At 42.9% G+C, this 26,371-nt stretch overlaps 1 long non-coding RNA gene across 1 annotated transcript in view; it reads left to right on the forward strand.

Moving 5' to 3' along the window:
• The window catches only part of LOC103224710 (uncharacterized), a 144,168-nt gene that overhangs the window by 29,800 nt on the left and 87,997 nt on the right, over window positions 1–26,371 (forward strand). Inside the window, exon 2 of the long non-coding RNA XR_012089643.1 lies at window positions 25,641–25,731. This is a non-coding gene — a long non-coding RNA (uncharacterized lncRNA). The remainder of the gene's footprint in view (window positions 1–25,640; window positions 25,732–26,371) is intronic.

Below are 26,371 nucleotides of genomic sequence, written 5' to 3' on the forward strand. Positions count from 1 at the left end.
GATGCACGGGAAAGCAAATCCGCTTATAGAGAGGGCCCGATCTGGAGGAAGGGGGAAAGGCAGGACCCAGCCCTAACTAAAACCCAGTACTTTCCAATTTTTGAGACATAGCACTCAATGCTGTGCGGCTATAGGATGGAGGGGTGACGGCCCCTGGAGCTGACAGGTTGCAGACCTTCTGGGCTGTTCTTTACTGCTTACTGGAAGTCTTCAGACTTCTTTTAGAGTAATGATTCCCTCCAGCACCCAGAATTAAGTACTTCTCTTTTGTGTTTTGTGGGCATGTGTTTGCACCCTTAGTCAAGCTTATTCCCGCACTTGAAGTGGATAGTTCTTGTTCTTTAACTGGCAGTGATGGCCCCAGAGTGGGAATGTTAATGCCAGTGCAGACTAAGGTGTGTGTGTGTGCCTGGTTTGTTGTCTCGGGGAAACCACCACCTTAATTATTTTGTGCTCAAGGTACCTGTGTTTTTAAACTGAACTCAAGAAAAAAACTGCAGAGTTTGCAAGTTTTGTGATTCCTCAAGCCAGGAGAGCCTGCGAAGGTCTTGAATCCCGGTATCTCTGGGGCGAAAATAAGAGTATATTGTGGAGAAAGCATAGCCTCCCAGCTTCATGAGGATAAGGCTGCTTTCTGTAAACCTTCAAACCACAGTGCACCAAGCCTCTACCCTCAACCCCTCTTCGAGAACAGAAATGCACTCCAAGCATTTCTGGTCCTCTTGAGGTTACCATGCCATTATGTGGCACCACCTGAAACTACCTCTTTGAATATTGACTACAACTTTTACAAAGTTTCTCGCCCTTTTCGCACCCTGAAAAGTTGTACTTGTCCTATGTGTAATGCAAGCTTGCCTCTGAGCCCTTGACATGCTGTCAACCCCGGAATAGGAAGTATTCTAAAGGTTACATTTTAGTTTTAAGGGATAAAAATGTTGCTTTCATCCTGTTTACCGAGGGTGCCCAGTACCAAGTGGGCAAAGTGGTAGGAAATGCCGTCTCTGGGCTTTGCTAGTGTCGGGAGGATAGTTCCGGCATATTAGTCCCTGTCTGCTTAAATGCCGACGTTAGGTACCCGGGATGTCCTGCGACTGGGCCCTGTTACTCTTACTCATCAGGTCCCGGCTCCAGCGCTGGAAACGCTGCGCACACCTGCCGATTTTAAAGCAGCAAATTCAATTCAGGCCATCGGGAGCGGGAGCGCCCGCTTTTCCTCTGGGGCTACAGCATGAAGCAAGTGCTAGAACTTCACAAAAGAGAAAAAAACATTTTGCTTAAATCTGTTTCTTCTTAGGACGCACTTAGAAACCAGGCCCGCCAATATTCCAGTTAGAGTTAACGCTACCAGAAATGTGCAGTGCTTTAGGATTTCAACTTGGGACTCGTTGAAGACCAGAATATTACAGTTAATCTCGCCTTTCTCTTGTTTCCAACGCCCTATTTTCCCTACAGTGTCTTTCCTCTTCGGTGTCCCTACCTCCTGAAATATAAAAGTTTAATAAAAACACCACCCTATTTTACTTTTTAAAATAAAAGTTGACACTAAATTTGAGAGCTAGTGTTGCAACTAAGCTCTTCGGAAGTTTACCCATCTGTTCCCCAAACCTTTGCTGCCTGTAATGTCAACCACGATTGCTTCTTAAAATTCACTAAAAGAAGTCTTTCAGTAAGTTTGAGAAAGTGTAATAAATGCTAATGGCGGGGGAGACTCCCAACTCTGATGGATTTTACTTTCTCGGATCAAGGAACAGGACTCCAAGCAAGAGAATAAACTTTATGTAGTTTATTTTTAAACTATTCTATTTTCAGTAGCGATTTTTCTTTCTTAGCTAAATTACTCAGCTTTGCTCAATTCCACTTTTACCTTTCCCCACACGTCCTCACTGACTCACTCAGCAATTGTCACCGAGTGAGACCCTAGGTAGTGGGAAGGAGGCCCCCATAGATATGCTCCCCGGCTAAAGCGCTCAACTGAAGACCTGAGAAAATATCTTCAGAAACTATAAATGGAGCAAATCATTTTTCTAATTCACTCAAGAGCTTCCACGGGAAGGACTCTGGAGGATGAGTGGCCTAATGCGGTGCTAATGAAAAGCCGCGGCTCTGCGGCCGAGCGCGGGACCGCGTCCGCGGCGGAGCGGCCCTGGCTGGCGGCGGCCGCGCATTCCCTCCCCACCTGTCCGAGGTGGCACAGCGGCCGCGGCGAGTCCGGACGCCGCCGGGGCCACTCTCCGGTGCGTCGTTGTGCGACCCCGAACGTCCCCCTCCTCGCCCCCCCCACCCCCACCGGCGCGGGCCCTCCTCCCGCTCTTCCACTTCCTCACCCTCCCCGGGGCTCTGTGTGGGGGGCTAGGAGGTGACAGGGGACGCTTCCCCGGTCGCGACTCCCGGTTCTCCGCGGCCTCTCGCCCGGGTGGGTTGGGGTTAAAATCCGGGAGTTCAGCTCTGCAGCGAAATCACACGTTCCCAGGGAGGGGCCGGAGGGAAGGAAGACCCCGCGGGGAGCGCGCCGGCCAGAGCCGCCCCCGCCCCGCGCGGCCGCTGTCCCGTGGGGAGGATGAAAGCGCAGGGCCCGGGCGGGGCCGCGGCGGCTCCAAGGGGCGGCGAGTGCGGGGCGGGGGCTGCGGCGCTCGCGGTGACCGGGCCCCCCTTCCCAAGCCGCGGCTCCTGGCCCTGCAGGTGCACCCCTAGCCCCCTTTTAGGCCCCTCCGTGGAAACCGCCTTCCGGCCCAAGTTCTATCCTTTGAGGCTTTGAACCAGGCCTTTCAGAAGTTTTTAAAGCTGCCCCGCCCCGCCGGCACTCACGGGGGTCACAGTCCCCCATCCCTCCACCCCCGCTACAGCTGCCAGCGAAGCGGGTGCCGGGAGGAAGCGGAGTGGGGGCAAGCGGGCCGGCCCGTGGGTCTGGGACCGAAGCGCCGCCCCGGAGCACCAGGCTCGGCCCGAGCGCTTGGAGATCGCGCCGCGCAGCCCGACCTCGGAGGAAGCGCGGGCCAGTCAGCCCCGGGAGAGGGGAGGGCAGGGGAGTTGGAGGAGGAAGAGCTCCCGGGGAGGGGGGCACGTCCCCATCACCGAGGTTCCTGCGCTGAGTTCAAGCCAAGGGACAACTTAAATTGGCCTTCAGGGGAGGCAGCTGGTGACCCGTGTCCTTGCCCTCCAAGTTCCCCTGAGCGAAGCAGAGCGCCACCTACAGTCGAGCTCTAGATAGCAGGAGGAAGAAAGAGGCGCCTGCAGAGTATGTGGCCCCGTCCCAGCAAGCCCAGCAAAGCCTGTTGTGTCCACAGCCTCCTCTCAGCTGCTGAGCCTGTCCAGAGTTATAGGTCGTTGGCAACAGCAAGAGCCCTGAGGGCACTCAGCATGTGCTTTTGGGGAGTGGAGAACTGGGTGTTAATTTCAGGAACTGGGGGATTCCAGTACTAAAGAAGTAGCAGCTCTGATTGGACAGGCAGGTTGTACCCTGACAATTTTGGCTGCACTTTGACTCCAATATCTCGACTCCAGGCCATTTTCATGGGATGCACTACGTTTCCTTGAGAATAGTTGTGTAGTCTTGGGCAAGTTACTTTATCTCCCTGAGTCTCTATTTCCTCTTCCCTCAAAAGAGGGAATAGCGGTACCTGTCTGATAGAGTCATTGTGAGCATTTAAAGAGATGATGTAGGTAAGAAGCTGTAGGTGACTTCTAAGGAACTTTCACCTATTTCTTTTTAAAAATTTTTTATTTATTTGTTTGTTTGTTTATTTATTTATTTATTTTGAGTCGGAGTCTTTCTGTCGCCCAGGCTGGAGTGCAATATCACGGTCACGGCTCACTGTAACCTCTGCCTCCCGGGCTCAAACAATTCTCCTGCCTCAGCCTCCTGAGTAGCTGGAACTACAGGCATGCGCCACCACGCCCGGCTAATTTTTTGTATTTTTTAGTAGAGACGGAGTTTCACATGTTGATGGCCAGACTGGTCTCGATCTCCTGATCTCAGGTGATCTGCCCACCTCCACCTCCCAAAGTGCTGGGATTACTGGGATTACAGGCCTGAGCCACCGCACCCAGCCAACTTTCACCTATTTCTAATGTGAAAACCCATCTTTTATTCTAAGAAATCTAACTTGTAAGACTGTTTAGCTTCTTTCTGTTCCTTGAAGATGAGGGCCTTAGAAGAAGGTGGAGAGTGCTAAGAGGTTTCAGTGTTAGAGTAGGAAACAGGATGGGTTACTGGGAGTTTTGATAACTGGCTTATCTCCTCATAGACAACGGCTGTAGGCCGGGTGCTGTGGCTCACATCTGTAATCCCAGCTCTTTGGGAGGCCGAGGTGGGCGGAACACCTGAGGTCAGGAGTTTGAGACCAGCCTGGCCAACATGACGAAACCCCATCTCTACTAAAAATACAGAAATTACCTGGGTGTGGTGGTACATCTGTAATCCCAGCTTCTTGGTATTCTGAAGTAGGAGAATCGCTTGAACCTGGGAGGTGGAGGTTGCAGTGAGCCGAGATCACACCACTGCACTCCAACCTGGGCAGCAGAGCGAGACTCCATCTCAAAGAGAGAGAGAGAAAAAAAAAAAAAGACCATGGCTGTGTGGTGGCTCAGGCCTGTAATCCCAGTGTTTGGGAGGCTGAGGTGCGTGGGTCACTTGAGCCCAGAAGCTTGAGACCAGCCTGAGCAACATGGGGGAAACCCATTTCTCCAAAAAAAGAAAAAAAAAAAAGCTGGGCATGGTGGCCCGTGCCTGTAATCCTAGCTACTTCGACCGTCAAGACAGAGGGATGGCTTGAGCCTGGGAGGCTGAGGTTGCATTGAGCTGAAATGGCACCACTGCACTCCAGCCTGGGTGACAAGCTAGACCTGTCTCAAAAACAACAACAACAAAACAAACCAAAAAACCAAACAACATCTTATATTTGTGGATGACTTACTATTACTATTTACTATTTTTATTATCATTTGCCTCTATTAAATGATTTGTTAATTATCATTTAATTTTCACAATCTCATATGGTATACATTATCCCTATTTATTTATTTATTATTTATTTAAAGACAGGGTCACTCTCTGTCACCCAGGCTGGGGTGCAGTGGCACAATCATAGCTCACTGCAGCCTCAAACTCCTGGGCTCAAGGGATCCTCCTGCCTTGGCCTCGCAAAGTGCTGGGATTACGGGCATGAGCCACTGCGTCTGGCCCATTATCCCAATTTTAAAGATGAGGAAATAAAGACGTGGGGATGCAAGCCATAGTTGCTATATATTTTTTCTGCTTTTAAAAGTATTTTTTGGTAGGGCACAGTGACTCACGCCTGTAATCCCATCACTTTGGGAGGCCGAGGCGGATGGATCACCTGAGGTCAGGAGTTCGAGACCTGCCTGGCCAACATGGTGAAACCCTGTCTCTACTGAAATACAAAAATTAGCTGGGTGTGGTGGCAGGCACTGTAATCTCAGCTACTTGGGAGGCTGAAGCAGGAGAATTGCTTGAACCCAGGCGGTGGAGGTGGCAGTGAGCCAACATTGTGCCACTGCACTCTAGCCTGGGTGACAGAGCCAGATTCTAGAGTTAAAAAAAAAATTTTTTTTCACAATCTCATATGGTATACATTGTCCCTATTTATTTATTTAAAGACAGGGTCACTGTCTTTAAAAAAAAAATTTTTTTTTTTTTACTCTAGGAGCCCTAGATCTATATTTCAGAATCTACTTTTTTTTTTTTTTTTTTTTCTTTTGGAGTTGTGGTCTCACTATGTTGCCCAGGCTGGAGTGCAGTGGCTGTTCACAGATACAGTGATAGCATACTTGTAGCCTTAAACTCCTGGTCTCAAGGGATCCTCCTCCCTCAGTCTCCTGAGTAGCTGGTACTGAAGACTCAAGCTAACATGTCCAGTCAGAATCTAACTTTAACATTAATCTCCCTTTAAGTACCTACTCTGTGCTAGATTACTAGATTAGGAATTTTAAATATCAGGTATCATATAATTCTCACAACACCTTTGTGAAATAGGACTACTGTCATCACAGAAGAGGAACAGAGGTTCAGGGAGATCAAGCAAGTCACTTAAAGTTTTATAGAGAAGTGGCAGAGCCAGGTTATGGAGAGCCCAGATCTCCCAGAACACACCCAGGTGTCTTCCACTGCATTACAATTTAAGAACACACCAACTGGCTTTAGGGTACTTAAAAAAGTTATCAAGAAAGATCAGGCAGAAGGGTGGCTACCTCGGTAGTTTTGCTACGCTGAAGATGTGGTAACAGATCGTGTTTTCAGCCTCAGTTAATTGTAGATTATAATGTTTCCTAGGAAAATGTTGATGATGGAAGAAGGGAGCAGGGGTGCTTTGGAAGAAACCAAAGAACGAGTGAATTTGTAATTTTATAAATATGAATAATTTATATTTTATGACCAAACCAACCAAATGTCATTTTAGTGAATACATTACAATGAAAAGTTTAGTATAATCTAGTTATTGTCAAATCCTGGCATCTAAACTATAGTCATAGTGCTTTGTTGATCTGGTTATGGAAATTATTTACAATAGGTGTTTTTGTACAGCAAATGTTTTTACTGGTCTGTGTCCATGTAATAGGAACATTTTATGATGAAAGGACTGGATTGTTCAGGGAAGCAAATTATGCTCCTTTCAGGATTGTTGTTTTGTCATTGTGCAACAATTACTCATTAGCTCCCCTTCTTCTTACTTACCTAAGTAGCAAACCAACCCGTTCATCATTCCTAACCAGAAACCTCCTTTCCATCCCCGAGAACAACTGAACTCATCAAAAGGTGTGGAGTTACTGATAGAAGGGTTTGAGTTGGGCATTGGATGTAAAGGTGTGCATTCCATCTTCTTTCTCCCACTGGGTCCAGCCATGATGCTTCTGCTTGCCAGTGCATTATCGTGAGCTCAGACTTTGGCAATTCATCTCCGGTTTCTTTACACTGAGAGTGTTTCTAATAATATAATAGATTTTCATTTTGAAACAGATGCCACAGAGGATTCGTTAGCAGGAAAACCCTACCGTGTAACTAACACTATAAAGTTATCAAATGTAAGGTCAGGTGGTTAGATTGTTAGCTTCTGGGGACCAGTTGGTAATTAGATAGGAGGGCTTTGTGAAGAAAAACCAGTTGAAACCAACACATATTAGTGGAACGTATTTTGTGTATTCTATACTGTTCTAGGTGCTAGCAGAAATATGGAGAAATACAAGAGTCTTTCTCCCAACACTTACATTATTAGTTTTAGGGTAAAATTTTCTCCCATTCTCCCATTTTTCAAGTTCATGCCTTAGTTCTGTTATAATAAAATCATGAGGATAATGTTCAAAGAACGTATGCCTTAGCTCAAACATTGAGCTGATAAATTTCCTTCCTGAAATTACTACTTTCATTCAAGAATTTCAATGTTCCTCATTTTGTCATCTTCATATAGCTAGGGCGACTTGAGAACAGACTTTAGGGCAGGTAGGAATGACAGCCTATGGCCTCATTTTACACAAGTTGCATATGCACGCATCTGTGAGACAGCAGTGTATTTTGGAGATACCTGTTTTATTCTCTGATTCGTAATTGTGCTTCCATGTCATGGAAACACACATTGGTTGGTGTAAGAGTGTGGATTGGATAGGTATATTTCTGGAAACCTTAGCTACTTCTTTTTGGTACCATTTCCCAACAATGAGCAATCCAGGGCTCTTTTTAGTAAATAAAGGGCAGAGCTGTGATCCAGTCTATAGGTCACTTTGGTTATTTATTTATTTATTTGTTTTGACACAGAGTCTTGCTCTGTCGCCCAGGCTGGAGTGCAGTGGTGTGATCTCAGCTCACTGCAACCTCCGCCTCCTGGGTTCAAGCAATTATCCTGCCTCACTCAGCCTCCCAAGTAGCTGGGATTACAGGCATGCACCACCATGCCCGGCTAATTTTTGTATTTTTGGTAGAGACGGGATTTCACCATGTTGGCCAGGTTAGTCTCGAACTTCTGACCTCAGGTGATTCGCCTGCCTTGGCCTCCCAAAGTGCTGGGATTACAAGTGTGAGCCACCGTGCCAGAACTATAGGTCACTTTGAAACTTATTAGTGTTCTTCATATCACCTGTGTTGAATCAGCGCATTGACCTTCCCAAGTCCCAGTCTCAGTACTTTTGAATGTGGGTATCTCCCTGAGTCAATTGCAGGGCACAGGCTGTTCTGTGTAGTTTTAGCTCTGGGAAAGCAGATAGTTATTACAATGAAATGACTTTACAACAGACAGGATTAAGATTTGCTTAAGAAGCTGAACTGCTGCTCTTGATCATGGGGATGGAGTGTTCAGTTAGGGCCACTGGTGAGAGTCTAATAAACTGATATTACTTATGACTGACATTAAATGGAGCAGTCTCATGGGCTGGTTACTCAGAAAGTCAATTGCCAGAAGCTTGTAGTAAAAACTCAGTGTTTTCAAATAATTTAGATGCTCCAAAAGATATCAGTATAACATGGACTGCTGAGTGTCTGAGGCAACAGAGCTGACTGAACATAAACAAGATGAGCATAGTCACATATTTATTTGAAGAACTCCCGAAGATGCCCAGAGCATAGGGATGATGGGAACGATTTTGAAATGGTTGAAAGAGAAGGAGGGGTTATATTAATACCAAATGTATTTAGGCCCAAGGACATTGTCTCCTTTAACCCTGTGTAATCCTCACAATACCAAGGCATAATTATCCCCATTTCACGGAGGGAAACAGAGACTCATAGTTACAATTTGTAAGAGGCTTGGATAGGGCTGCTTCTGTACTGGTCTGGCCCCAAAGCCAGTAGATTATCCTTTAGATTCTGGGCCCCTCAGCTTTCCCGGTCTGGGCTTGATTTACTTGTCCAACTTTATCTTCCAACGCGAATGATTGACTCTTTTTTTTTTTTTTTTGACAACGTCATCTCAAACTTTAGTATCTGTTTTCTAGGCTGAGCTTACATAGAACAACCTCTGAACTGCAATGGACTCACGGAGCTGCCCACACACAGATGCTCTGAGACTCCACTAGCCAATTCCAATACCCATCCTTGATTTGTTTACTCAGCCTTGCTGCATCTATTTGGATACTTAATCAAACCAATTTGTCCCTTTTTTGAATTTTTCTCTCGCTAATCAGCTTGCAAGATCCTATTTTCATTCTCAGTAAACGCTGCTGGTGCCTGATTCAGTGCTCCGCACGTTGTCGTCTCTCCAGAAATCCTTGCTGGTTGCTTGTAAGGTACCCACTCTCCCTCCTTCCCTTCCCACCCTCTCCCCCAACAAAAGCTGGTGCAGAAACATCCCAAAAGGGGCCAGGTTCCACGTGCTCCGTCCCCTTCCTCTGTCCCCTGCCACCCACAAGGCCCCAAATATAAAAGGCGAAAGGCGCCGTTGCAATCAGAGCCTCAAAACAAAAGGCTCAAGGGGCGACTTAATTGACTCAGCCTCAACCAACTCAAACTTCCCCGTGGTCAGAATGTTCTTTCCCGCCACCACTCCGCCTTCCTGGAAAACGCGTGAGGGGGGTGTGTGTGTGTGTGTGTGTGTGTGTGTGTGTGGTGTGTGTTGGGGGGAAATGGGAGAGGGTAGCAATACTGCCGAAGGTGGAGACAGGGTGGGGTGCGGGGAGAACGTTTCCCAGGGAACCTGAGAGTCGCAGATCTCGCGGCTGGCGACTCCCAACTCTCCCAAAGAAAGCCGCGGGCCTAGCTCGTTCATCAGTGTCACATTTCAATGGCAGCCCGGCGCGGCCTCGGCCAGGTGCCCGCGCGGGGCCGCGCGCCTTCCCGGCACGGTTCGGCCCGTCAGCGATTCAGACACCACCAACCCACAAAGCCCAGATGGGAGCCCGGGCCTGGGGGAGGCCCGGAAAACCCTGCGCGCCTCTCCTTCCTGCCGCCCCCATTACCCGGGGCTCCTTCGCGGCCTGCCGCCGGGCAGTGCAGGTCGAGTTCGGGCCTTGGTGGCTGGAGCCCGGCCGTCCCTGCGCCCCGCTGCGGTCGTAGCTTAGGGGTTCCGTCCTTCCTGCCTTCGAAGGCCAGGGCTCTCCTCGCCCTCCACACTGGTTCCCCCGGGAGCCACTATCTGGGGCCAGGGTAGCCGGGCTTTCTGATCTCAGCCCAGCTCTGCGAGACAGCGGGGCCGCGGACACAGCGTCCGCAGAGCGGCAGGGCACTTTCTAGATTTGGGGATCTTTCGGTTTGCGAACAGGGTGGCGAGTTGAACTCGGTCCCCAGCGCCTCTGCTTTTACCCGGCCGCCGCGAGCCGACACCAGAGGGCGCCGTTTTAATGCGCTTCTGGCAAGGACGCACGCTCCGGGAGAGCCCCGGCGTCGAGGCCGGGCTGGGATCTCGGGACTCGCTGCGGCGCCCTCTCCCCTATGGCGCTCGGCCTGGGATGCAACAGCGAGCCCCGCTTCCCACTTCGCGAGGGGAGGTTTACTGCAGTGGATCGCGCCCTGGCTTTGCACAGAATGAGGGTACCTTGCAGCCGTCCGGGCGAGGAGGAGGAGTGGCCCCCTACCTGAAGCCGTGCCCCCGCCTAACTGCTAAGGAACGCGTCTGCAGGCGTTGTTCAATTGCGAACAACTCATTAATTTTCCAGCACTTGTGCAGAATACTTTAAAATGGAAAAATGAAGGTCTTCGATGAAAATGAAGCTTGATAGTGTGCACCTGCCACTAATGTACAGTGCACGGCAACTTCCCCTCATTAGAGCGATGACTTGGGTTGAGAACAAGTCATATAGTGAAAATCACTTCAACACGTGCCTGTTCATATGCATAAACTCCTGTGTACCAGATGGCAAAATATAATGACATCTTAAACAGCTAATTGCATAAACCTTGTAATGCAGATAATTGCTGTACCAAAGTAGGAGTTAATAATTTCCCACTGTATTGCCTGGCTTCAGAGTAATCCTCAAGGAAAGTTGTGACAATTCTAACACACTAAAGTTCACCAAGAGGTAATTAAAACTAGCACTTAAATCATTTGACTTTCAAACCCTTAATTATGATTTGGAAGAACTGCTTTGTGGAAACCCAGAATTTATGGATGGTTATGTGATAACATTTAATGCCTGTATTTCATCAAGTTTTCTTTAATATATTTTATTCTGGAAAATTATTCCAATAGCAAGAGGTTTCCATTTTGGGGTAAGAGTGGTTAACTTCCACCCGCAGATGGATCTGTTGATTTTTTTTCAATTAAACATTTATTATAGAGCCCCTTCTATAATAACTAACTCCAAGCCTTACCATGTACCTGGCATTGTTCTAAGCACTTTACAGGTATTATCTCATTTAATCCTCAAAACAACCATATGAAATGTGTACCACTGTCATCCCCATTCTCCAGATGGAGGAAGCCCAGACATAGAGATGCTAAGTAGTTTGCTCAAAGTTGTCTAGAAGTCATTTTCCCAAACTCCAACGGTCTGACCCCAGAGCTTGTTCTATTTACCACTATGCTCTGCCGTCCCCTGGATTAAACCAGGGCCTTAATACTTTAATAGTTCTAATTATTGTCTAATAATATTTAGAAATAAAACCAAAATAACGTAATTGGAGTATAAAAGTCAGTTGACAGGTAGGTGTCTTTGCTGAATTTATCAGTTTATGTCATGATACATTCCAGAAGCAGCTCTCTGCTATTTCCACAGGGTAATTCTACAACAGTGAATACACCAAGAAAAATAAACCTTTGAAACTAAGTTTTTATTTCATCAATACCTAGTTTAGAAGGCATGTTTTTCAAATATTGTATATTCTCATTCATAAGTGAGTATTAAAAATGTGTACATGTAGACATACAGAGTGGAATGATGGACAGTGGATACTCAGAAAGGTGAGAGAGTAAGAGGGAGAGAGGGGTGATAAGAAATTAGTTAATGCATACAATGTACATTATTCGGGTGATTGATAGCCTAAATGCCCTGACTTGACCACGTTGCAATCTAGCAAGTAACAAAGTTGCAGCTGGGCACCATCGCTCATGCCCATAATCCCAGCACTTTGGGAGGCCAAGACTAACAGATCAATGAGGCCAAGAGTTTGAGACCAGCCTGGCCATCATGGTGAAACCCCATCTCTACTAAAAATAAAAAAATTAGCCAGACGTGGTGGCAGGCACCTGTAATCCCAGATACTCTGGAGGCTGAGGCAGGAGAATCGCTTGAACCCAGCAGACAGACGTTACAGTGGATGGATATCGTGCCACTGCACTACAGCCTGGGCAACAGAGTGAGACTCCATCTCAGAAAAACAAAACAAAGCAAAACAAAACAGACAAAAAAGTTGCACACATACACCATAAATTTGTACAAAAAATGAAAAGCATGTGTGGCTTAGTGTTTCTCTTTCTTCATCTTCAAATAAGACTAAAATTAGGCTTCCCAGGATATACAATAATGAGCATAGACCAAAATACTCTTCATAAAGTACACAGAGAACCATAGCCATAGCCCTCCTTCTCCATATTGATATTATAGAATTTCTCTTTCCTCAGTTTGGGTAGAGGTATGGGGGCATAAAATGAGAGATGCCAGCTACCTCCCTAGTATAGGGGCCATAGCATTGGAAAGCCCATCATTAGAGATTATTTTCTGTGAGCTGAGTGCCATCTCGTTTGTTTTTATGGCTGCATCATATTCCATGTCAATAAACCAACTTTTATACAGACTCCCAGTAGAGGAAATGGTTGGTTGTTTATCGCTAAGCTCCTAAATCCCTCTGGTCTCTGAGCTGATGGCTTATGTTCCTTATTAAGGGAGAAATCAGTCACAATCATGGCCAAAACTAGGACAGAAAACTTTAAAAATCCTTTAAAAATTGTTTTAAGGTGGTAAATCTCATTTATGTTGGTGTGGGACTAATTGCTTAGTAGTTGCAATCTGGTTGTAGGAAGGGAAAAATATCACTCTCAAACACTGCTAGTAGAAATGCATATTGGTAATCCTCTTCTGGAGGATAACTTGTCAGTATATGTAATGCCTTATATCTTCTGATTATCCATTCTACTTTTAGGAGTTTATCCTAAGGAAATAATCATGAACTGTTCAAATATTTGGCAAAATAATGTTTTCGACAATGGTTTTATAATGTTGAATATTGGAAAAATTCTGATATTCAATTCTAGAGAATTGTTTAAGTGAACTGTGGTGTATACATACCTTGGAAAACCATGCAACTATCAAGATGTGATATATTAAATGAATAAATTATGTTATAAAATAGTAAGTGCAGCATGATCTCATTTTTGTTAAAGATGTTTGTATATATGCATGGAAAATAGACCAGTAGGAAATACATTTTAGAATAGTAGAATTATAAGTGATTTCTATTTTCTTCCTTTCCATGGTTTTATTTTCTAAATTTTTATTTTTATTTTATTTTATTTTTGAGATGAAGTCTTGCTCTGTTGCCCAGGCTGGAGTATAGCGGCATAATCTCAGCTCACTGCAACCTCTGCCTCCCTAGTTCAAGCAATTCTTCTGTCTCAGCCTCCCAAATAGCTGGGACTACAGGTGCATGCCACCACGCCTGGCTCATTTTTGTATTTTTAGTAGAGATGGGGTTTCATCATGTTGTCCAGGCTGGTCTCGAACTCCTGAGCTCAAGTGATCTGCCTGCCTTGACCTCCCAAAGTACTGGAATTACAGATGTTAACCACCATGCGCAGCCATGTATTTGCTAAATTTCGAAAAGTGGGAATGTCTAACTTTCATAATAAGGAAGCAATCATCATAAGAACATAATGTAAAATTATTTACAGTCATGCATTGCCTAATGACTGCATATATGATAGTGGTCCCATAAGATGATAACAGAACTGAAAAATTCCTATTGCCTAGTGATGCTATAGCTATCCTAACATCCTTGCACAATGCATTACCTTTCTATGTTTAGAAACACAAATAATTACCACTGTGTTACAATTTTCTATTCAGTACAGTAACATGCTGTACAGGTTTATAACCTAGGAGCAATAGGCTATACCATATAGCCTAGGTGTGTGGTAGGCTCTGCCATCTATGTTTGTGTAAGTACTCTCTATAATGTTCACACAATGACAAAATTGCCTAGTGATGCATTTCTCAGATTGTATCCCCATTGTTAAGCAATGCATGACTGTATATTAAAAACAAAATAAACAGAGCAGATTGTACATCTATCCAGTAATGGTGACAAGGTAATTTGGACTGACCATCCCACTGAGGACAATGAGAAAAGCTTATAAGAATATAAAAATATCTGCCTTAAGGCGAACTAGCAAGGTAGGGAAGAATTACCTGGCCAGTATCTAGAGGAGGGTAAAGTGTGGTAGGTAAGGTCAGCATTTGGGCCTAATTTCCACTAGGTTTATTTGCCTATTTTAGAGACGGTGGCTAAGGATTAAGGTTGCGGAGCAGAAATTAAAGATCAGGGCCTGCTCAGGTTGGGAGGCCTGAGTTATGACGCTGGGAAGGTCTGAACCCTGGGAGCATGGCGAACCAGAAATAGAGAGGGCCACAGGAGCTAAGATCAGTCTTGAATCACCTTTAAATTGGATTGAAATGATTATGACTTGAGAGCAGAGACAAATGGGAATCCTCTTTGGGGAAGATAACATCATCCTAGACTTCAAATTAATTCTATGAACAAATTCTGAAATACAAAAACTGTTGCATAATAAGAAAACAACTAGGCATATAAGGAGATAAGATGATAGGAATGAGAACTGGCAAAATCAACAGGGAATGGAAAAAGATCTATTGGGACTCCAGATATAGGAGTTATGAGACACAAACTTTAAAATTACCATATCTACCATATTTATAAGGGACAAACCTAAGGCATAAAAATACAGAAAAGTTGAAGAAAAAGAATAAAAAAATTACATAACACTAGCCAAAACACAACTGCTATAGCTATACACATTGTAAAGCATTACTAGAGATGAAGAGAGACTTTGCACTAAAAAAAGATTTAATTCATAGGAAATTGTAATGTACCTAATAACATAGTACAAAAATATATAAAACAAGAATTGACAAAATTGAAAGGTGAGATAGACTAATAAATAGTATAATGGGAAATTTTAATAATCACTTTCAGTGCCTAAGAGAACCCACAGACCAAACATCAGTAAGAATATAACAAATTAAAATGCATTATAATCACATTTAAATTAACGGACATGTGTAGAATAAAGCACACAAAAATCCCAAAATACACATTTTTTTCCAAGCACATGGAAAACTTAACAGACCATAAAGAAAGTTTCTAAAACTTTTCAAAAATTTTTATTTTAAGCAATTAAGCTAAAAATCAGTAGCAAAAACAGAATGAGAAATCCTCAACTATCTGAAAATTAATAATTATTGTTCTATAGTCCCATAGTTCAAAGAAGAAATGACAATGAGAATTAAAAAATCATTTAAACTAAAAAATTTAAAATATGTATTAAAACTAGTGTAATACAGCTAAAGTCATGCTTAGAGAAAGATCTATAGCTTCAAAGACGTATATTAGTAAGAGAGAAAGACTGTCAGTCAATGTGTTAACCATTCATTTCAAACATTTAGGGACAGAGCTGCAAATTAAACAAATAAAATAGAAGATAGGAAATAATAAAAGTAGAAACAAATGAAATAGAAAACAGAATAGAGAGGATCAATAAATCCAAAAGTTTATTTGAAAAGGCTAATAGAATCGATAAATCTCTCATGGAAAAAGGGAAGCAAAGAAAACAGAAAACACATCTAATGTCACAAATAAAAAAGGGTCGTGATTACAAATATTACACACATTAAAAAATTTAATGATAGTATAAGTAACTATGCAAATACATTTGAAAATTTATATAAAATAGACAACTTTGCTAAAAAATGAAACTTTCCAAAATGGATAATAGTAGAAAGAAAAAATATAAATGATTTGATAATTATTAGATAAATTGAATCTATAATTTAAAAACTTTTATTTATTTAGTTATTTTGGGGCAGGGTGTCACTCTGTTGCCCTGGCTGGAGTGGAGTGTTGCAATCATGGCTTACTACAGCCTTGACTCTTGGGCTCAGGTGATCCTCCCACCTCAGCCTCCCAAGTAGCTGGGACTCCAGGTGCATGCCATCATGCCCAGCTAATATTTGTATTTTTTTGTAGAGACAGGGTTTCGCCATGTTGCCCAAGCTGATCTTGAACTCCTGGGCTCAAGCTGTCTGTCTGCCTTGGCCTCCCAAAGTGCTGGGATTACAGGTGTGAGTCACCACAACAAGCTCATGATTTAAAACCTTTTAATGAAGAAAATCTAGAGCTAAATGGCTTTTCCAGCAAATTCTATCATTTAAAGATGAGATAATGCCAATCTTCTGAAAATTTTTTTCAGAGAGTAGAAAAAGGGATCGTAATACCCCATGAAGCCAGAATAACCTTAATACCAAAACCTGATGAGTACAGTTTAAGAAAATTATAAACCCGTCCCTCTTATGAACATAGACATAAAAAATTTCAGAAATTAGCAAAAAATTTAGCAATATATAAAAAAGGATAATAAATCATGACTAATTTGGGTTTAATCAAGGAATTCAAGGTTGGTTGGACGTTCAAAAGTCAACCAACATACTGCATAAATTAAATAAAAGAGACAAATTATATGATCACCTAAATATATGCAGAAAAAGCATCTGATGAGATTCAACACCTATTTTTAATTAGAAACATCTTAGCAAACTTGCAATACAAAGGAATTTACTTATTCTGAAAAACAGTAGCTACAAAAACCCAACAGCAAACATCATACTTAGTGGTAAAATGTTAAAAGCTTTGAAATTGGGAACATCCTAAGGATGTCTATTATCAACATTTCTACTCAGTGTTGTGCTGATCCTAGTTAGTGTATGCAGCAAGGCAACAAGAGAAATAAAATGTACTGTCATGTGTCACTTAATGATGGGAATGCATTCTGAGAAACACAGCATTAGATGATTGTGTCATTGTGTGAACATCATAAAGTGTACTTACACAAATGTAGATGGTGTAGCCTACTTCACACCTATGCTATATGGTATAGCCATATAGCATATAGTTCCTGGCTGCAAACCTGTACAGGATGTTACTGTATGGAATACTGACTGAATACTGCAGGCAATTTTAACATAATGGTACGTATTTGTGTACTAAACAGAGAGAAGGTAATGCATTGGGCTATGACATTGGGATGACTATGAAGTCATTAGGTGATAAGAATTTTTCAGCTCCGTTATAATCTTTCTTTTCTTTTTTTTTTGAGATGGAGTCTTACTCTGTCACCAGGCTGGAGTGCAGTGGTGTGGTCTTGGCTCACTGCAACCTCTGCCTCCTGGGTTCCAGAGATTCTCCTGCCTCAGCCTCCCAAGTAGCTGGGATTACAGGCACATGCCACCATGCCTAGGTAATTTTTGTATTTTTAGTAGAAATGGGGTTTCACCATGTTGGCCAGGCTGGTCTTGAACTCCTGACCTGGTGATCCACCCACCTTGGCCTCCCAAAGTGCTGGGATTACAGGTGTCAGCCACCACACCCGGCCCCATTATAATCTTTTAAAATTAAAATTAACATTTTTTTTTAGAGATGGGGTCTCACTCTGTTGCCTAGGTTGGAGTGCAGTGGTGCAATCACAGCTCACTGCAGGCTTGACCTCTCAGGCTCAAGCAATCTTTCAGCATTGGCTCCAGAGTAGCCAGAACTACAGGTGTGTGCCATTAAGCCCTGCTTCCCTTATAATCTTATTGAACCACTGTTGTATATGTAGTCCGTTATTGACCAAAATATTGTTATGTGGTACATGACTGCATAAAGATTGGAAAGGAAAAAATGAACTCTCATTATTTATATATGATATGATTGGGAATATAGAAAATCCAGAATACCTATGAATTATTGGAATTCTTAAGTGAGTTTAGCAGATCACTGGATACAAGAGCAATATGTGAAAACATTGTATTTCTATATTCCAGCCTTGAACAGTAATGAAATAAACATTTAAAAGTCATCTTTTGGCTGAGTGCAGTGGCTCACACCTGTAATCCTAGCACTTTGGGAGGCCAAGGTGGGCGGATCACTTGAGGACAGGAGTTCAAGACCAGCCTGGCCAACATGGCAAAACCCCATCTCTACTAAAAACACAAAAATTAGCCATGGGTGGTGGCACACACCTGTAATCCTAGCTACCTGGGAGGCTGAGGCAGGAGTACCACTTGAGTCTGGGAGGCAGAGGTTGCAGTGAGCTGAGATGGCGCCACTGCACTCCAGCCTGGGCTACAGAGTGAGAATCTGTCTCAAAAAGCAAAAACAAACAAACATAAATAAATAAATGTAATCTTTTAAAATAACATCAAAACTTTCAAATACCCAGTAATAAACCTCAGAAAACATGTGCAAGAACAGAACAATATCATGTTAAAATACCTAAATTTGAAAGGCCTATACCTTGTTAAAGTTGGACAATACAATATTATAAATATATTCTTTCTCTCCAAAATGATCTATAAGTTTAATGTGTTCCTAATGAAAACCCCAACTTGAATTTTAAAATGGAACTTGGAAAGATTATTCTAAATGTACGTGTTAATGCAAATGGCCAAGAATAGACAAGGTACTTGATGAAGAATAGTGGGAGGGTTCGCTCCATTGCACATGAAGACTACAGAAATCAGTGTAGTATTGCCACCTGAATACAAAGTTAAAATAGGAATTCCAGCAAGAGACCCATGCACACATAGCACTTGATTCAAAGCAACATGTTGTTTCTAAAGAGTTTTTCCAAAACTGGGTCAGTTGGCTATCCTGATGGAAAACAATGAAATGACTTACTGCCTCACACCAGACTAAACATAAACAAATTCATTCACTCATTCCAGGTCACTGTAGACCTAAAAGTGAAGGATAAAACAATGAAGCTTCTAGAACATAGCATAATGTATTCACAACCTTGAGATGGGGAAATTTTTCTTAAAGTGAATGAAATGAAGCACAAAATCTCAAGAGAAATATTGATGCAGTGGATTGCATAAAATTAAGAGCTTCTTTTCCTCTGAAGACACTATTAGGAGAGTGTAAAGGAAGCCACCAAATAGGAGAAGGTATTTGTAAAATATATAACTGATAAAGCCTATGTCCAGAATAGATAAAAATAACTCTTATCATTAAAAAAAATACAAAATGACAAATCTGGTAGACAGGCAAGAGACTTGAACAGGGACTTCACAAAAGAAGATATTCAAGGCCAGGCACGGTGACTCATGCCTGTAATCCCGTACCTTTGGGAGGCCGAGGTGGGCAGATTAGCTGAGGTCAGGAGTTTGAGATCAGCTTAGCCAACATGATGAAACCCCTTCTCTACTAAAAATACAAAAATTAACCAGGCATGGTGAGGGGCTCCTGTAATCCCAGCTACTTGGGGGGCGGAGGCAGGATAATCGCTTGAATCTGGGAGGTGGAGGTTGCAATGAGCTGAGATCATGCCATTGCACTCCAGGCTGGGCGATAGAGTGAGACTCTGTCTCAAAAAAAAAAAAAAAAAAAAAGATAAAACAAAACATATAAAAGATGCCCATTAGCCATCAGGGAATAAAAAATTAAAAACTGCATAAAATATCACACACATGCCGGAAGGGTTAAAATCAATAGACTGAAAACACCAACCATTGTTGTGCACATGGAGCAATTGACATTCGCATACGTTGCTGGTAGATGTGAAATTGATGCAACTACTTTGGAAAACAGTTTGGTACTATCTACTAATGTTGAACATAAGAATACCTTGTGACCCGGAAATTAGTCTCTAGGTATAGATCCAACAGAAATGTGTGCTCCTAAAATGTGAAAGAAAGTTCATAGCAACATTATTCAAATGAATTAAAAATTGGAAACCATCCAACTGTCCATCATCTGTGGACTAGACAAATAAAGTGGTCATATGTTCACACTTTGTAATAATTCACAACAGCGAAAAATGAATAAGGGCTGGGTGCTGTGGCTCATGCCTCTAATCCCAATGCTTTGGAAGGCCTAGGCAGGAGGATTTGTTTGAGGCTGAGTTCGAGACCTGGTCAACATTTTAAGATGTGTATCTACAAAAAATTTTTTAAAATGGGCTGGGCATGGTGACACATGCCTGTAGTCCCAGCTACTTGAGAGGCTGAGACAGGAAGATCGTTTGAGCCCAGGAATTGAAGGCTGCAATGTGCTATGATCATGCTACTGCACTTCAGCCTGTGTGGCAGAGCGAGAGACTGTCTCTAAAGAAAAGAAGAAAAAAGAAAAGAATAAGCTAAAGCTATAGCTATGGCTACTTACAGCAGAATGGATCAGTCTCACAAACATAATATTGATTAAAAGAAACCCAATACAGAAGAATGTGTAGTATGTGATTCAATTCATATAAAGAACCAAAAAAAGAAAGAAAGATAAAACCAATGCAAAACCAAACTGTGCTGCTTATGGGTATGTATGTAGGTGATAAAATTATAAAGGAAAGCAAGAGCATAGTATTCATGAAAGTCAAAATCATGGTAGGTGATGTTTGGAGGGAACTAAAGGGAGGAGTTTCTAGATGCTGATCATGTTCTGTTTCTTGACCTGGGTGGTGGTATCACACACGTTCACTTTGAACAAATTGTTGTGCTGCATATTTTTGTTTTCATGCCTTATATATTTTTGTTTAGTAATATGTTTTAGGTATACATATTTTATTTCATAATACAAAGGTTAAAGGCTGGAGTCACCTGCATACAGTTTATAAGGTGGAACATTTAGATTGTGCCAAAAATCTTTCAGAAAAATATTTATGCCCACATTAAGGGCAATAGTTATAAGAGACAGCATATGCATGGCCCTTGTGAGTTCCACTCACCACTTCTTTTGTGGCCAACAGACATCACCAGTTAGATAGTGGCATTCTTTCCAAAGGCCCAGTATGCCATTCTCAACCAATCTTACTGACTCATCATGGAAGTTGCAATCTATTCTCCATCCCTTTTCTACATATTCTGACTGGTTAAATAAAGTTAAAGAGTCAGGGGAAGGTGCAGTGGCTCACGCCTGTAATCCCAACACTTTGGGAGGCCAAGGCAGACGGATCACTTGAGCTCAGGGGTTTGAGACCAACCTGGGTAACATGGTAAAACCCCGTCTCTACTAAAAATTCAAAAATTAGCCAGGTGTGTGCTGCACACCTGTGGTCCCAGCTACTTAGGAGGCTGAGGTGGGAGGATCCCTTGAGCCTGAGGAGATTGAGGCTGCAGTGAGCCATGATTGCGCCACTGCTCTCCAGTCTGGGTGAAAGAGTGAGACCCTGTCTCAAAAACAGAAGGAGGCGGGGAGTCAGACTAGCTTTTGAACCCAGCGCTGCATACCCTCCAAAGCTTACTATATCTTGACATGAATAAAGAAATTGTGCATAAAATCAACATCAGCCCTAGATGCAGGAATCTAAACAAAGAACTACTGAGGGATAATCTGTCCTTGGAAAGTAAGACTGAACATAAAAAATGATACAACTATTACAGTTCCTCTGAGCAGAGCACGTTTTATTTATTTATTTTATCAAAAGACAAACTAGGCACTCTTCTGGTCACTTGGGACAAAGAAGAAACAGCACAGATATGATCCCTGCCCTTGTGGAGTTTACCTGTCAGTCTCAGGCTCCCTTAGGCATGTGTGCCATTTTTCCTGGCTGTCACCCTCCTGTCTGATCCCCTACTGCTACTGTTCACCATTCATTGCCATTGCTGCTATTCAATTCATCAAGAATTTGTTCACCGTCCTGGTGACTGGAACTGTGCAAGATGATATGAAGGGATATAGTGAGAATATGAGACATATTCCCAGTCTGGATGCAATTCCATGACATTTAGGGATGTAAGATCCATATTCACGTTAACAAGGTAAAAATACAGGACCTGAGTGGGATGGAAAAAAACTGCTGTAGGATTTTCAAGGCAGGAGGAATTGACAAAAGTGTAAGTAGATAGAGAAAACTTCATGAACAGAGTCTTTAGTTAAAACTTTAAATTTTATTTATTTATTTATTTATTTTTTAGACAAGGTCTCACTCTGTCACCCAGGCTGGAGTGCAGCCTTGAACTCTGGGCTCAGGTGATCCTCTTGCCTCAGCCTCCTGAGGAGCTGAGACCACAGGCATGCGCCACCATACCCGACTAATTTTTCTATGTTTTGTAGAGACAGGGTTTTACCATGCTGCCCAGGCTGCTCTGGAACTCCTGGGCTCAAGTGATCCTCCCGCCACAGCCTCCCAAAGTTCTGGGATTACAGGCATGAGCCACCTTACCTGTAGCTTTTACTCTTTTAAATGTAAACCCCAGTCTTTTAACATGGCTTAGGGGCCCATTATAACCTTGGTGCCTGACAACCTTTACACTTCCAACTCCTTGTTTGGTGAGTCCACACTTGACATTCAAATTTAACCCATGTACCACCTCCTTTAAGAAGACTTTCTTGATCTCTTGTTAAGCATATATATGTGTCTCCCTCATGCTCTCCCATATTATTTATTTTCTTTCTTTTTTTTTTTTTTTTTTTTTTGAGACGGAGTTTCGCTCTTGTTGCCCAGGCTGGAGTGCAATGGCGTGATCTCCGGCTCACTGCAACCTCCACCTCCTGGGTTCAAGCAATTCTCCTGCCTCAGCCTCCTGAGCAGCTGGGATTACATGCATGTGCCACCACACCCGGCTAATTCTGTATTTTTAATAGAGACGGGGTTTCTCCGTGTTGGTCAGGCTGGTGTCCAACTCCCAACCTCAGGTGATCCGCCCGCCTCGGCCTCCCAAAGTGCTGGGATTACAGGCATAAGCCACTGCGCCCAGCTGATATCATTTATTTTCAAATGACATTTATCACACTGTGGTGATTAGTTTAATTTTTTTCCCCAATTCTGTAACCCCAGCACATATGCACAATGATTTTTACATGATAAGTAATCAATATTTGTTGACTATTGAGGCAATGTATTATAGGAGATAATGAAGTACATTAAAAGTGTTGATAATGACACTGGTGCATTTGCCTGCATGTAGCATCACAAAGAATATCTGAGAAGGGTAGGAAATCACTCTTTTCAATAGTGCATCTGGGATCAATTCTAGTGACTAGATTCACATTCTCATGCTTAGTTCAGTACCATACTTCTTCTTCTTCTTGCTTTTTTTTTTTTTTTTTTTTTTTGAGATGGAGTCTTGCTCTGTTGCTCAGGCTGGAGTGTTTTGAGATGGAGTCTCGCTCTGTTGCCCAGGCTGGAGTGCAGTGGTACAATCTCAGCTCACTGCAACCTCTGCCTCGAAGGTTCAAGTGATTCTCCTGCCTCAGCCTCCTAAATAGCTGGGACTATAGGCACCTGCCACCATACCCGGCTAATTTCTGTATTCTTAGTAGAGACAAGGTTTCACCATATTGATCAAGCTGGTCTTGAACTCCTGACCTCAGGTGATCCACCCACCTCGACCTCCCAAAGTGCTGGGATTACAGGCATGAGCCACTGCGCCCGGCCCATACTTCTACTTTTTTCTTTTTTAATTCCTCCTGTCAGTTTCTCTATACTTGGTTTTGTGCAGTTTAACATTTCTATCAATTATTTGCATGAGGAATAGATGTTTCATTTAATAAAACCTACAGATGACAGAGAGCCAGAAGGAATAGCTAATACCGCAGATGATAGAATCAAGATTTAAAATAATCTTGACAAGGTAGACTATTTGTCCAAAAACCACAAGATGATATCCCACAGGGATATATGCAAAGTTTTGTGTTTAGATTGAAGAAAAGCATCAATGACACAATTATAGAAGCCTAGCTTTATGTAAGTAAACTGGAAAAATATTTAAGTGTTTTAGCTGATCATTAAAGGAAGTTATAGGCATTAGCAAGGAACCCTCCCCAAAAAACTCAAAGACTAAAATTGCAAAATCGACACACATAATGGACGGTATTAGGTATATACAAAAGTAACTTCAAGGGTGAAACTGAATGCAAACGGAATTTGATTGTGGAATAATCAGTGGTGTTATGTCTAAAAATAGAAGGTGTCAGTCCAAAGGTAAATGGATTGTTAGCATGAAACATAGAAAGTGAGGAGCCAGGCTGGACGTGGTGGCTCACACCTGTAATCCCAGCACTTTGGGAGGCCGAGGCGGGTGGATCACGAGGTCAGGAGATCGAGACCATCCTGGCTAACAAGATGAAACCCTGTCTCTACTAAAAAAAAACCCAAAAAACAAAACATTAGCCAGGCATAGTGGCGGGCGCCTGTAGTCCTGGCTACTCGGGAGGCTGAGGCAGGAGAATGGCGTGAACCCGGGAGGTGGAGCTTGCAGTGAGCTGAGATCACGCCACTGCACTCCAGCCTGGGTGACAGAGTGAGACTCCATCTCAAAAATAAAATAAAATAAAATGAAAAATAAAATAAAAAAGAAAATGAGGAGTCAGAGTGGACCAACTGGTATGGTGTGAGAGGATAATTATGTACATGGCCAGTGGGTGATGATACCTGATACCTGGGCCAATCCAGATACCTGTGCCATATTTCTAGAGATTCAGACAGTGGGTAAGTACATGGTCTTGGGGTCACGCTTTAAAACCAAGTTTGCAAAGTACGAATTATGTGATTTTTGAGGAAGTTACCACTGCTTCGACAGTTCTCACCTATATTATGGGGAGAATCATGATCCCTACTTCCAGAGTAGTGAGTATTAAATAAGATGATATGTGATGGCGCTTGGCCCTTAGTCAGGGTTTAAATACATATTAGTTATTATTATGGTTTTCTTCATTATAGATTGATATACTGACTTTTCAGTTTCTACACCAGTCTTTTGTGAAATTCTACAAATGGTTCTTTCCTCAAGAGTATGCTTCATTTTTACTGAGCTGAGAAAAAACTCAAATTCCTGAATGTTTGACCCTGAGACTACAGTCATAGTTATTTTTTATAATATTCATTATACATAGTTACCATGTAATGATACCATGGTAACTATGTTAAACAGACCATAATGGAATGTTTTATTAAATTATAAAAATCTATACTCTAAAACTGGCTGAACAAACTGAAATATATCCAGGTTACCATGGCTTAAGAATGGCTAAAGAGCCAGAAATGCTAAAGGGAGCCAGTCTGGTTGTCTTCAATCCTTGAAGACATGTCATGTGGAATAGGGAGCAGATTTGCTCGCCTCCATGAAAAGAAGGCCTCCACAGTGAAGGGAGCTGCCTCAGAACCCAAGTTTCTCTTCCCTGAATGCACATATTGCAGGCCCCTGACAGACTATGGAAAAATAGCTTTTTGGATCTGTATTTATGTAAGGCTGGGCATACGCAAAGAAGTTTATCAGCCATTATCTTAAGTCCCCATGAAAACCCTGTGAAATAAACAGGATGTGCAAATCAGTCTTTGGCTTCTAAATCCAGTGGGTTTTTTGTTTGGTAGTTTGTTTTGGTTTTTGGTTTTTGAGACAAGGTCTTACTCTGTCACCCAAGCTGGAGTACATTGGCACAATCTCAGCTCACTGCACCTTCCGTCTCCTGGGCTCAAGTGATTCTCCCGCCTCAGCCTCCCAAGTAGCTGGGACCACAGGCCTGCATCACCACGCCTGGCTAATTTTTGTCTTTTTTGTAGACACAGGATCCCACCGTGTTGCCCAGGCTGACCTTGAACTCCTGGCCTAAAGCAATCTGCCAGTCTCCGCCTCTCAGTGTTGGGATTACAGGTATGAGCCACCACACCCAGCCTATTGTTTTTTGAAAGTGTGTTCTGAAGTCATCTACATCAGAATCACCCATCTGATACCTGGGCCTATCCAGATACCTGTGCCGTATTTCTAGACATTCAGATTCATTGAACCTGGAGCAGAGCCCAGGAAACTGCACTGGTTCCAGTCCAATGCTTTTCTACTTCTCTGCTAAACTTTCTACTCTAATATCAATTTTAAGGTTATTCTTTCAATGGATATTTACTAATTCCTCCTATGTAGCAGTCATGGTTTCAGAGGCTGGCAGATACAATGGTAAATAAGATTAAATAAGTCTCTTTTTTTTCAAGCTTATAACTAGGGGGAGGACACATTTTTGAAATAAGCAAACCAATAAAAATTGAAAAACGTATCAGACAGTGAGAGAGGCTTGTTAAGAAATAAACAGGGTGCTATTGCTGAGAGTGACCAGTGGCTTTTCTGGACTGGAGCACCTCTCAGATGGTGATGTTAACCTGAGAGCTGAATGTTAAGAATGAAACCACCATGCATAAGGTCAGGGTTCCAGCTAACCAGTTGTCTAGTGCCCAGGCCCTAAGAGGAGAATGAGCCTGTTGTGTAGTTAAGAAGCAGAAACAAGGGTATTGTGACTGGAGTG

The sequence above is a fragment of the Chlorocebus sabaeus genome, chromosome 20, assembly GCF_047675955.1.
Source record: "Chlorocebus sabaeus isolate Y175 chromosome 20, mChlSab1.0.hap1, whole genome shotgun sequence".
Taxonomy (NCBI): Eukaryota; Metazoa; Chordata; class Mammalia; order Primates; family Cercopithecidae; genus Chlorocebus; species Chlorocebus sabaeus.